Consider the following 14,668-nt stretch of genomic DNA (forward strand, 5'->3'; position numbering starts at 1 on the left):
AACCATGAATTAACAGTATCCCCTCTCTATTCATGAGACCAATGAGCAATATTTGGACATAAAAGAGGCAAATATTATAATTATAGACGAGCTATCCATGTTAACCCAAACAACTTTTGACCTAATCGTAAGAAAAGACGTCAATGTAACAAGCAGTACATTGGCAAATCCCTTCAACAAAAATTGTGTTCTCTTGCTTGGTGATCTTGCCCAACTACCCCGGGTTTGTAGTCATGCACGAGAGCTTTATAACACATGCCGTAACAAGCTTGGTCCATTGGCTACATTCAACTTTGTACAAGATGTTATGCTTTGTAAGACATGCAGCGGACCCTGAATTGCTTCAGTTCTTGACCATTATGAATACATCAACAACTCTACTACGATAATCTATACTCATAGATCAGACGTTCAATACTATAACAACCTTGCCTTGAATAAGTTGTACAATCAAACTGACATTACTAAAGTTGAAATGAAGACGAATATGGGTAACATATATGTCGTTCAGTAGTGGCTCCTCAATCCTAACTTCAGTGAGCTGGATTTGATCACATTTGGCGTGCGTTGCGTGATCACTAAAAACATCGACTTGACAATCGGTGCGGCAAACGGTGCAACATGCATTGTCGATGCCATAACATAAAACACAGAAGGTGAAGTTACATGTATCACTATTCTCATTCATTGTACCGGGAATAACTACAAAAGAAGAAAGGTAAAACACAAATAACTACAAAAGAAGAAAGACAAAACACACTCGACATCCACCTTAAAAATGCAAGCCAACGTTCTATGCTACCAACCATTTGATGAAGAAAAAATTGAAATACTTTCTGTTTGCAAGAGTTTACATGTAGCACGTATACTAGAAAAAACATTCATCAATAGACATCGTAATACAACCTCGCTTGGATATAATCTCAATTGTAACCATCCCTATAATCTCTAATAATTGATGCAGTTAACTTTGTTTCCTCCCATAAACATTATAGCATTTTTCAAATGTATATCCCTTTCATGTAGTGTTTCCGCCCTTGCCAAATTAGTAAGTCTCTTGTTCCATTCAATGCTAGATGCTAAATGTCAATTTGCATATGTTATGTTATATTCTATAGATGTTATATAGCAAGGCCCACCAAGCAAGACTAGTTTTTATTTTTTGGTTATTCACATGACAGGATGCATGCTCCTTATCGTGCGTGTGTGTGTGTGTGCGCGTGCGCGTCCGTGCGTGTGCGTGTGCATGTGTGTGTGTGTGTGTGTGTGTGTGTGTGTGTGCGTGTGCGTGTGCGTGTGTGTGTGTGTGTGTGTGTGTGTGTGTGAGAGAGAGAGAGAGAGAGAGAGAGAGAGAGAGTCTCGAGCATAGCTTTTAATAGGGAAAATTACCAAAATACCCCTATAACTTGTGGAAACTATTGAAATATCCCTCAAACTTCAAATGTACCCCTCATATTGGCCAATAGATTCCCTAAATTCCCTTCAATTTTGCAAAAAATCCTCAAATACCCTTAAGTAACCTTGCAAACATCTCTAAAAACGGTTTTTCTTGCAAATCATCATTGTAAGATTGGTTCTCCTCAATATAGGAGGATAGAACTAGGATTTTAGATGTCTTCATATGAAATTGTTCATCATTTTTGAACACAGATGCCTCTATTTGTGAGCTTATTGGCGAATAATTTTGTCTAAGTGCTCAAGGATAGATCTCCATTGTCATAAACATTAGACCATGCAAAAATTGGGGCAAGTCCATCCAAAACGGATGCAAGGTTATATTGGGAATTTTTGAAATTTTAGGGATATTTTGGAATTTTTTACAAATTTTAGGGATATTTTGGTGACTTTCCCTTTTTAATAACATCTTGCTACTCATAGAAAGGCTGACTTGGCTAGGGTCATTGACTATGGTAGGAAAATACTTTGTGTACATTGAGTTTATTGAGTAGGAACAATGTAGGTAGCCTCCACTGATTTTACAAGTAAATTGGTCCACTACGAGAGAGAGAGAGAGAGAGAGAGAGAGAGAGAGAGAGAGAGTTCTATTATCATCCAAGAGGTCAAATATGACCTATGGGACCAAATGCACATGTCATGTGGTGTGAGTGGAAGTCATAAGTGAATCTCGATGCTCAAAAATGACTGAAATGAGCGTCACAATAGAGAGTCCACATCGTGCTTGGGAGAGGAAGGTATATAGAGAGAGCTCATGGCTAAATATATGGGGAAAAGAGGACCTACTGTGGTCAAAAGCTAAACACTCAAGTAGTGTGTGGTACTCACTCTCTCGCACTTGACGAGGGCAGAAGGTGCAAAGTCGATGAGACTCCTCACCAGTGCCCCAATGTCCTGTCTCGCAGCATAGAGAATGGGAGCTAAGACGAATGGAGGAAATGGTGTGGATCGCACTCAACAGGATGGGCTCAAAGATGTAGGGATGGGTTTGGTTACCTCGTTCAGAGAGAAGAGAGATACATTGGTGTTGTAAGAAGGCATCATTAACTTGGGAGTCGATCGACGCATCCTTGACCAAGTGACATGCATCCCATCTTCCAAACCATTTCTTGATGTCAAGCATCCACCCCGAACTTAATATTTTGCTCTTGCATGTCTTTGGACCTTTTGACTTGCTTCATATGCGATTCTAGGAAGTCGATACAAAGGGCTACGTTGTGTCTTAAGCATGTACTCCACAACCCTTTGCATGTCGAAGACCTCAATGGGAAGCGATCCGAACTCAAGAAGTAAGAGCATGTAGGGTGTTTGTGTCTTGACTTGGAGAAAGTTGGTGAGAAAACGCTTTCAAACATTCTCAAACTCTTTCCAAGTAGACTAATCGATGCTTCCACCCCACACCTCCACTCCATAAAGAAGCACCGGTGTCACCAATGTGTCAAAGAGGTACTTTTTGAGAGCCCAACACTTGATCTCTCTAGCATTACACATGTTCTCAAATGCATAATAAGCCCTCTTTCCGGCTTCCAAGCGACACATTGCACAATCCTTCCATTTATGATCGGATGGAACCTCAAGGCCAAGGTACTTGAAGTGATCTACCACTTCAAGTTTCTCATTGTTGTATACAATGCATGGATTTTTGTTATTGAGGGTCTTTACAAGCATAGCCTTGGTTTTGGATCCATTCACGATCAGCCCGCTATGTACGGAAAAGCATTCCAAAACACTCATAAGCTTTTGTGCATCTTCTAAGGTATGTGCCAAGAGCACTACATCATCGGCATAAAGCAAAAGCACGATCACACCATTTCCGATCTTAACCTCTTCTATGCCTTCTTGCTACCTAAAATCAAGAACCATGCATTCCAATTCATCAATGAGTAGCCCAAAGAGGGTTGCGGAAAGTGGGCATCCTTGTTTGACACCAATGGTGCTTGCAAAATATTCTGAAATTCCATCTCCCATATGTAGTCGACATATCACTTTTTGATAGATGCGAAAGATTGCATGCATAAATTCTCTCGACACTTGAAGGCTTTGCATACGTCTCCAAAGATTTCCTCGCGGTACCATGTCAAAAGCTTTCTTGAAATCCACAAAGCAACAATACAACTTTTTTCCTTTCAATAGAGACGATTCCATAAGAACTCAAAGAGTTACAAGGTGATTAATAGTGCTATGAGGTGCTTTCAAAAACCTGCTTGGCCAAGCGCACGTTTGCCATTCTTTTCAACCCATTCACTTATCTTCATCTCCATGATACATCCAAATAACTTTGCCACCCATCAAAGAACCAACCATTATATTGCGATAGTTGTTCACATTGTTTACATCTCCTCCTTTGTGCAAAGGTTTGATCCAATTTGCACTCCAATCATGAGGCATGCCATGCTGAAGTGCAAGGTTAAACATATCACATATCCAATATCATGGTTTCTTGCTTGTCCATTTAATCATTTCAACCTTGACACCTTGAAGGTCCCCTGCCTTGCGAGTAGCAAGTTTCTCAAGCGCACGGCATACATCTTTAATGGTAAAGAAGGGAGGCATACATGGAAGGGAGCTACAACACTCCATCTTATCAACATTGGGTTGCTCATAGAGGTTCTTGCAATGCATATACATATCCTCAAGAGTCAAGTCACCAAAGCTCTCAACGCATTTGCCTTTTAGATTTTTCCAAAACTTGCCACATGCATGTGCTTTCTCTTGCGCTAAAAGAAGTTGTTTTTTGACTTCCCACCTTCTCCTCTTCTTTTGAACAAGTGCTTTGTATGTGTGTGAACATTCCAAGTAAACATCCTTGTCTTTGCTTACATCCAATCTTAGCAAGTGTTTTCGGGCTTGACTACATTCCATGTCAAACCATTTCTTCTTGGTGCTACCCTTCTTAGAACTTTTGTAAGACATGTGTTTCACCGGAAAGCATTCCTTCGCATAAGAGAAAATTACTTCTTTGAAAACTTTCCACTTGCATTCTAATGTTGGTCTCTCTTGATGCTCTATCATGCTTAACATTTGGTCCACCATATCAGCATATATAAGTGCTCGTTTGAAGTCTAGACGTAGGTACAAATGATTCACATCATGATTGGAGGCTACATGCTCGGGCCGTTTACCACACTTGAGGTCAATACATAACATCCTATGATCCGATTCCGGATTCCATTCACCAAGTGTAAAGCTTTGTATGCATTCTAGAGTGGCTTCCGAGAACAACATAAAGTCAATCACGCTATCACCATTGTGCTTTCTACATGTAAAGTCATTGGTGCCTTGCCATAGAGATACACCATTTGCAATGAGCATTTCGGTACTATTGCACATATATAGAAGTGACTTTCCATAGTGATCCAGTTCTTTTGCATCATTAGAACTTCAATTATACATGTATGAGTCATCCATTCTTCTTGAGACATGCAGCATGTTGACTTGTTGTGTGTCGTGTTGTAACGTATTTGTGCGAGCATTCATGTCTCTAAAGACAATCACTTCACCCTAGTCCTTGTAATGAGCAATTCCTTCCTCTAGTTCAACAAAGGGCTGATCTCTATCCATATTCAAGCGAGTAAAAGTTAGAGTCATAGTGAGGAATGTAGCAACCAGCCACAAACATGACTTGACCATTTGGTGGGCTGATTTTCAGCCATAAGTAGCGTTTATACTTATCTTCGTTGACAATGGAAAAATCTTTCAAACCCTTTTTGGTCATACATGCTACGCCTCCTTGGCCTCTACATTGCTTTGCATTTTTGGCCACATCAAAGAATGCACATTGTATTTGTCAAATCCAAGAATTCGTTGTGTAGCATGCTCCCCTGTTTCAACGAGAAGTATCACATCGGAGTCATTGGTGAGCTCATCAATGCCAATTCCCGCATTCCATGGACCCCGTTACGATTCCAAACGCTAGTCCGCAAGCGTGAGTTGGTCTCATAGATCATGTGTCCCTATTTGTTGGGTGGACTTGCATCCTCCTCAAGTGACTTTTCTTCTTGAGATGACACCTTAACCTTCTTGCTTCTTTCCTCATATGCTTTGCGACGTACATTTTGTTGCATAAGAGTGTGATCCTCATATACATTAGCACCCGTTCCTTTGAGGTAGATCCAACTATTGTCAAGGATGATCTTTCTTTTTACCTCATCGGCCATGGCACATACAATAGGTCTTTTCTCCCGAGCGAGGGACTCCTTGTTTTCCAACTCAATGTACACCATAAGCCATGATTCCAGACATGCCAAAGTGTGTAGCAAAAAACTCTTCAATAGCAATGGCAAGAGATTGGGGTGTTTCCATGCTTTCCTCCTTGATTCCACGAATGACGATGTTCTTTGAGCGTTTTTGTCGTTCTTGCAATTCTTGAGTGTCCACATTCTCTACATTCTTTGCTTGGACAATGGCTTGCGTGATAGAAGCTGTAGAAACCACATTATCCTTACATATATCAGCCCATGATTTGGATGCATTTCTTATCTCACATACATCATGTCATATTGTATCTATCGTTTCCTCTTTCAATACATGATTACTCTCAGCTTTGCTCAAGCATTCTTTCAATACATTCATGTCAACAAGAGAGCGCTTACATTCTTGAACTTCATTCTCAAGATGCATCAAGCGCGTTGTGTGAATTTCAAGAACCTTCTTGAGGTGCTCATTCTTCGCAACGAGACTCTTAAAGTGCCATTCTCCATTGCAAGTGCACACAATTCTTCACCTTGCTTGTTGACAGTTTCTTGTAATGAGATCAAGTAAGCCATGATCATTGCTTCCGTTGTTGTAGACAATGTGTTGGATTAGCATCCAAATTCCTTGGAGATTTTGCATCATTCTCCATGGCGAGTGTGGATTTTCCACCCTTGCGAGTTTTGTCTGACATTGCCTTCAAGTCGACAAAAAAATGAAAAGTTTTGACACTTTTTTCAGTTCTGAGATGCTATTAGAGCAAAGCCTTCCATTGCACAGAAAAATTATGTCTTGACATCAATGCGTAGAGGGATTCGTGCTCCTCAATTGAGGCTATAGATCACCTAAATCAGAGTTCAAATGAGCGAGTTATGATCAAAAGAGTGAACTGCTATTTACTAGGTCAAAAAACGACACACACACACACACACACACACACACACACACACACACACAGAGAGAGAGAGAGAGAGAGAGAGAGAGAGAGAGAGTACCATAAGATATTGATAGCTACATGATATTACTGCACAATGACTCAAAGAGAGAGAGAGAGAGAGAGAGAGGGAGAGAAAAAGAAGAGAAAATTTTAATGTCATAGGAACAATCTCTAGGTGCTTTGATTGTGACAAGCTCTAAACTCATGACCTATTACTCAAGAAGGAACAGATAGCCAATCTAACACATTTGGGTAATAGAAGGGAGAAAGTCTATTTGTTGCTACATCATGCTAGTGTGTAATGACTTAGATAGATAGATAGATAGATAGAGAGAGAGAGAGAGAGAGAGAGAGAGATAGATAGTTTGAATTATCGTCCAACGGAGGTCAGATATGACCTATGGGACCAAATACAAACCAATACATTGTCAAGATACTTCTCAGTTATGGATTGAGGGTCCGGCGAGGGATGAACAAAAATACAAGGTAAAATGAACAAAGCCTAAGGAGGGGTAGATAGGGAGGAAGCCGGTTTGGGAGTTCAAAAATCTTGGATAATGGCTTTGCCTCCTCGATAAACTGCCAATTTTCCTGCAGTGCGCGCCTCTTGCATCTTTTGTAGTTCTTGCTTCTTCTGCTTGAGTTGGGCGGGAGTGAGGTCTTCTGCAAACCAAATTTTGTTGTCTTTAAGAAGCCTCGATTGCTCGAGGAGTCTGATTCAGTCCACCTTGGACTTGAAAGTGATGATTGCATGGTTAGTACGATGTTCGTGAGCTATGTTTGTAGGGGCTTTGCAACTTCTCAAGGTCGAGGTTCAAAATTATCTTCTTCTTCTTCTTCTTCTTCTTTTCTCTCTCTCTCTCTCTCTCTCTCTCTCTCTCTCTCTCTCACACACACACACACACACACACACACACAACTTGCAAATACTGCACACAACTTTTCAATATGTTGGTAATTGATTGCAAGAAATGTCTAAAAGAGGCACAACTAGGAAGCAATGGGTTGTTTTCAATGAATGTAAGGTTTTTTCTAAATGGGCTTTTGGTTTGAAATATTTGCATGTGGTCCCCTTTTAAAACATTGATACAAGGTTATGCTAAGTAGGAGCCCCCATAGGAGCAAGCCTAGAAGGTCAAAAACCATTGGGTTGCTTTTGGGAAAATGCGCAGTTAGGGATTTTCACTTAATGAAATTTTGATTCAAGATGTCATCGGTGGGCTGGGCAAAGAAGATCTAGGTGATTTTCATATGGTGAAAATTGAGGGCCCCTCTCGAACACACAATCACCTAAGCTTGAATTTTAAAGGGATGTGGAATTGGGCAAAAAGTTCCCATAGGTAAGTATTATACATATTAGATACCTTTTCTAGGGATGCGATTTTGTTAGAAGTCATTAATAGGAGGATATGTGCAATAGTAGAGACAGAGCCCTCAACCAAGGACCATTGAGCTATTTTCAAATGCATAGTGGTGATATCTCTCTAGATGATCCACCTAGCCCACACATACTCCTCTCTTGAACTCCATTTATTCTGGAGTATGTCTAGCATGGGACAACAGAAGCTCTTAAGTTGTTTTTGTGAGATTCAAGGTGAGAGTGACTCTTTAAACGTGGTTGCCTATGCTTAAGCTTGAATCTCAAAGACATGGGACAACATGTAATAAGTTCACATTTTTGAACAAAGTCACAAATCCTTTGTGGATGAGTTTCTTGGCCAAGATATGGTTGCTTGAAAAGCATTGATTGGTTTGGTTGCATCTCTCTCTTTTCTTTTTTGTTGTTGTAGGAAGCACCGCCGCTCGAGGTGGCGGAAGTCTCACTCGTCTATGTATAGAGAGAGGGAAGGGGGGGGGGGGGGGGGGGAGAGAGAGAGAGAGAGAGAGAGAGAGAGAGAGAGAGAGAGATTGAATTATCGGTCAAGGAGGTTAGATATGACCTATGGGACTGAAAAACAAACCAATACAAAGGAGTCCTTCTAAGTCGGATACATCTCAGTTAAGGACTGAGGGTCCAATGAGGGGTGAACAAAAAAGAGAAGATAAGATGAAAAAACTTAAGGATGGGTAGGTGAGGGGGGAGCTGGTATAGGAGTTCGAAAATTCTGGATAATGGCTTTACCTCCTCGATAAACTGCCCATTTTCTTTTCGTGCGTGCTTCTCGCATGTTTTGTAGTTTTGCCTTCTTTTGCTTGAGTTGTGTGGTTGTAAGGTCTTCTGCAAACCAAATTTTAGCGTCCTTGAGAAGCTTCAATTGCTCAAGGAGTTTGATTCGGTCCTCCTTGGTCTTGAAAGTAAGGATTGTGTGGTTAGTGCGATGCTCGTGTGTAACGGAGGCAATTGTTGATGGAGCCCAATGTATCATATGGGTTGTTGTTTGGATGCGAGAAAGTGACTCATGGAACTTGAGATCCCCTTCCCCTTTCCAATCGCTTGGGAGCCCGCCAATGCGGACATTGAGAGAGAGAGAGAGAGAGAGAGAGAGAGAGAGAGAGAGAGAGAGAGAGAGAGAGAGAGAGAGAGAGAGAGAGAAGGTGGAGAGATAGAGATAGATAGATAGATAGAGAAAGAGAGAGATCTAAGAGATTGAAGGAGAGCAAGAGAGAGAGAGAGAGAGACAGGGAAGAGAGACAAAATGAAAAAAAGCTCGCTCCAAAAGCTCACTCTAAAAACTTATCATCCCGAAAGTTAATGGAGCAAGCTATGAAATGTAAGCAAAAAGAAGAAAAAAGCTCGCTCCAGAAGCTATCTCCATATCAATCACCAACTTAAGCATTGTGTGTGCAAGATTGAGGATACAAAGGAAGTAGAGAGCAAAGCTCTACTTTGCAAAAGCACACGAGATCGAAGCCTCTCTCATACATACTATCAAAGAGCAACCCAAAAAGAAGTCCAGAAGGCAACACCACTCGCCATGGTCCACAGATGAGGACACTCTTGAAGAAGAAATCTTTAAGGTGAATGATTCTTCAACAAGTAAATATCAAGCCAAAAATTATCTCTTGGATCAAAGACACACATAGAAATGTACCACCTGAGCATTGTATTCTCACTCTCAAGGACAAAGAAGAGTGGTGGAAGCTACTATGGAGGTCTCATCTCCTCAAGGGAAAAAACTTTGGATCGTCCAAGAATTGACCCTGAATAAACTCGAGACCAAAGCAAGTGAGCACAAGAAGATTCATGAAGCCGGAAAACAAGGTAAATGGATAGTCTATCAAGATGGCAAAGCCGTCATCTAGGAGTTTCAAACTCCCAAACCGGCTCCCCCCTCACCTGACCATTGTGAAGTGCACGTGCACGAATGCATGTAATCATGTGTGCAAGGGGAAGAAGCAGGAGCATAGGTTTAGGTGGAGCACAGTGAGGATAAGAATACCTCATCCTTCTTATTCTTTGTATATAAGTAAAGAATAAGTTAGTGATGGGTTAGTAACATAGTGGGCATTTGGCCACTTGGCATGAACCCCAACAATCTCTCACTTGAGGTGGACCAAGTGGCATGTGTATGTACAACATACACAACCATGAAACATTCTAGTGGCTTCATCCTACACCCATCATCTCAATGCAATGTGCAAACTGCTCTAAGGCGCTCTTCCTTTGTATGTACAACCTACACAACCATGAAACGTTCTAGTGGCTTCACTTCTCTCTACACCCATCATCTAATTGCAATACACAAACTGCTCTTAAGGCTAGGCTCTTCTTGAGAGAAATGTGTAAGTTTCTCTAAGGCTAGGCTCTTCCGGAGAGATCTATGTAAGGTTTTTCATGCGTATGAACCTTGACTATCTCAATATGCTTGCTATCCAACAAGTCTCGTATCACATGATACCTGACCTCTATGTGTTTTGACTTAGAGTGAAACACAAAATTTTTTGCTAACGCAATAGAACTCTAACTAACACGATGCAACACTTGAGTCTGATAAATGCTAATGTCTCCCACAAGCTAACCATACACCTTCCTTGCTAGCACCACAAACTATAACATACTCTACCTTTGTGGTGGAACTGGAAGACAAAGTACAATCCTAGAGACATGATTTCCATGATACAACTACTCCAGTAAATAGAGAAACATAGCTGGATATGGATATTTGATTATCCATACAACCCGCATAATCTGCATTTGTGTCACCTATTCCCAAAGCGTAAGCATTTGCTTTTTGTACCTTTGAGATATCTCAAAATTTGCTTCATTACTTCATTGCTTCCCAGTGATTCATGCCAGGATTTTCCATAAATCTGTTTATCACTTTTGCTATAAATGCAATGTCTGGTCTAGTGACCACCATGGCATACATAATGTTGGGTTTGAAGGCAATAAGCTCAATGTGGCTTGAAGGTGAAGGCAGCCATAGCTTAGACAGTTAGAGAGAGAGGTACACACACTTCTAAAAAAGTAGACTAAATACACAAAAAGGCTAGTAATAATACTTTTGCATAGTGTATTTACAACATAGGCTTGGGCTTTATTTATATACAAATCTGGAGTGGCTATCCGGATGATGACTCTCCATGTAGCCCTTCTTAGAAGCTTGCAACTCATTAGGACAAATGCCAATAGCAAATAGTCTACACATGTAGAGGTGTTTCCCATAGTCACTAAAGAAGGACATGCATATTTCAACAATCCTCCCCTTAGGCATGGACTATATTGAAGGCTTGCTAGGGACTCACTGTCACACACACATTGCCACATAGGATAATGGAAGTCACAAAGACTCACAGTCACACAGACAAATTACAATGGGTGGTCTCTACATGATATGGTGTCAAACAGACTAAAGTATCCTCCCCTCAAACTAGAATCACTCAAACTCATGAGGAGGCTAAGGATCATCCTTATCCTCTATAACATATTAGTATATTTAAAGTTAGGGTCGGACGAAGAATAGACATGGAGACAACTCTCCTTTTCTTTATCTTCGTCTGCGTCCTTGTCCTCTGCAAGGTTGACTTTACCTTTATCTCTGATGCTGCTTCCTTGGCATTTTGATGGTGGATGACCTTTGATGCCGTAATTGATACAACACTTTTTCTTGTTGCAATCGTTGGAGAAGTGTCCGAGCTTGCCACACTCATCACACTTCTTGTTATTTATTCTAGGTGATGATGATGACACCCTAGATGATGATGATGATGATGATGTAAAATAAGCTCCTCCCACTGATCTAGATTTCTTCTTTTTTTTTCTTCTTCTTCATGGCTTTCTCAATGTCAAATTTAAGATCATCATTCTTCCTAAGTTTTGCATATGCCTGCATTGGTGTACTAAATGTAGCCTTCCCTATTGGGATTCGGGCTTTTGCATCTCTTGTGTTAACGACTTCCTCCACCTAGAAAAGTGATGTGTCAATAACCCATGTGAAGAACCTCTTACAACCCATGTGTAAAGCAGAGTCACTTGTGTTTGTGCATAAGCAGCAACATATATGCCTCATGTGTCAAAAGGCTACTTCTTTTTATATGCCTATATAGAGGCACATTGTGCTAAATGAAAATTATGTCTATTATTTTTGCACCTATACTCTATTGTAATGTGTATCCAATATCAAGCCCTATTTTAACACTATTCTAATCATGGATATGCCATGAATGGCAGACTAACCTATCCACGTTAACCTATCATTCCCCCCCATGCATATTAAAACATTGCAAGACCTTGTGGATATATGTTTCCTAAGATAACTCTAGCATTCCGCATTTTCTATCCCTCTAATATGCATAAAGTGACTTGCATCTCCTAAGTCGTTCATTCAAGATGGAAATCTTGTCTTTGGACTTCTCGACAATGAGCATGTCATCAACATAAAGTATCAAGATGATACGTAAACCATCGTTCATCAACTTTCATGCATGCAAGCAATGATCTTCTTAGGTCCGTACATGACCTTGGGAATGCATGTACTTGTCAAATTTTTTGTACCACTACCTTGAGCCTTGCTTTAGGCTATACAATGCCTTATGCAGCCTACACATTAGTTATACCCTTGTAGGCTTTTGAGGTTCAACGTCAAAACCCTCTGGTTGTTTCATGTAAAAATCTCCTAGATCCCTATAAAGCAAAGTCGTCCTCACGTCCATGTGGAAAAATCCATGTCCTCAGTGGATACTAGTCCAAGCACAAGACGTAATGTAGTCATCTTGACTACTGGAGAGAAAATCTCATCAAAGTCGATGCATTTCTTCTACTTGAATCTTGTAGCACCAATCTAGACTTGTACTTAGGCTTGAATCTTCTGCTTTGTATTTCTTCTTATACACCCATTTGCAAGGCAATATTTCTTTTTGGAAACTCTCTCAATTCCCAAGTTTCATTTGCCATAATCGAGTTATACTCCAATTGCATTGCTTGCTCCCACTTCATGTTATCTTCCATCTAGATAGCCTCTTGGTAGCAAGTAGGTTCTCCACATCCAGTGAAAAAAATCCTCTAACCCTGGCTTAAATCACTTAAGGGCACAAGAGACTCATGTAGATCTCCTCATTGCTTGACTACTATACTTTGCTATCTCTCTAGAGTGCTACTAGTGGCAAGAACGTCACCAGTAGACTAAGCTGTATGTTTGATCTAACTAGAGGCTACGTCCTTGTATATAACTTTGTGATACTAAACCTCTTTGACAGGTTGTATGTGCATCTTTAACTCATTGAAGATAGCTTGTGAGCTGTGAATGACTTTTCTAAATTTCGGGTGACAAAGACAATATCCCATCTCTTGATCTACAACATATCCAATGACGACGTATTTGCATGATTTTGGATCTAACTTCTTGTGTAACTCTTGAGGGAAATGTGAGAATGCCTCACACCCAAATACACATAATTTGTTGTAGTTTGGCTTCTTTCTAATCCACATCTCCTATGGAATATTATACTTCAATGGCATACTAGGGGATCAATTGATGATGTGAACTACTATTATAATAGCCTCTCCTAAAGATTCTAGAGGCAAGTTTGTCGTAGACAACATGGCTATGACTTTTTCGTAGATTTTCATATTCATACACTCAATAATGGCATTCTAAGCAGGTATGTATGGTGTAGTAAATTTTTGTCTAATGCCACTTTTGCTACAAAATTCTTGAACTCGATAGTGATGTGATCTCCCCTATTAATGCACAAAGCCTTCAACTTCTTGCCTGACTCGTTTTCTATCATTGCAAGGAATTTCTATAAAACGTAGCAAAAACCTTAGTCTTTCCTCTTCAAGAGGTAGGCCTACATGCTAGGAAATATAATTCCCCCACTAGAGATGTATGCGGCATAGGCCCACATAGATCACTATGCACCAAGTCTAGATTATTCTCTAGCTACTCTCTATTTAGTGGCAAAGTGGTAACCTGAGTCTGTTTGCCATAAATGCAATGCTCACAAAAGCTAAAATCAAAATAGTTTAAGACAAGCAAGTAGCTCCTCAAATGCTAAAGTTGTTTCATTCCTTTCTAGCTTATATGATCAAGCGAGCTATGCCACAACTCAGTAGAAGGTAGCTTGACAAAATCATAGAAGAGACATACAAAGAGTACAATGAGCCTGAATTTTGGCCATTTAATATGATCAATTTTCCCTTGCAAATCATCCAACCAAGAACCATTTCCAAAGACTATAGTATAGCCCAAATGATCGAGCTAACCAACTGACACTAAGATCTTAGTCAGCTTTGGCACATGAGTGAGACCTTGAAGCATAAATTTAGTGTCGTTATGCATGCATAAGTTCTCATCTCCAATGCCACAAATGTGAAGCTAATACGAGTCACCAAGCTTGGCAAAACCATGCATAGATGCATAGCTGGAGAACCGTTTTCTTTGGGAGTAACATGAAAACTGACAACTAGTTTTGTGCATAACACTCAAGTTAAGAACCAATAATGCATCTAGACTCAATCAGCAATCATCTGACGACTGCGGCACATCCGAAACAACCTCAGCTCGTGGAGACTCAATCATTGAGCTCCTCGATTTGCACACCACTCTTAGGAAGGTCAGACTTGACAATGGCTTTAACCTTTCCATGCTATAAAATGCAACAATCTTTCATCAACTGGCCTTTCTTGGTACGATAATAGCATCC

The sequence above is a fragment of the Adiantum capillus-veneris genome, chromosome 6 (assembly GCF_014529385.1).
Source record: "Adiantum capillus-veneris isolate H3 chromosome 6, ASM1452938v2, whole genome shotgun sequence".
Lineage (NCBI taxonomy): Eukaryota > Viridiplantae > Streptophyta > Polypodiopsida > Polypodiales > Pteridaceae > Adiantum > Adiantum capillus-veneris.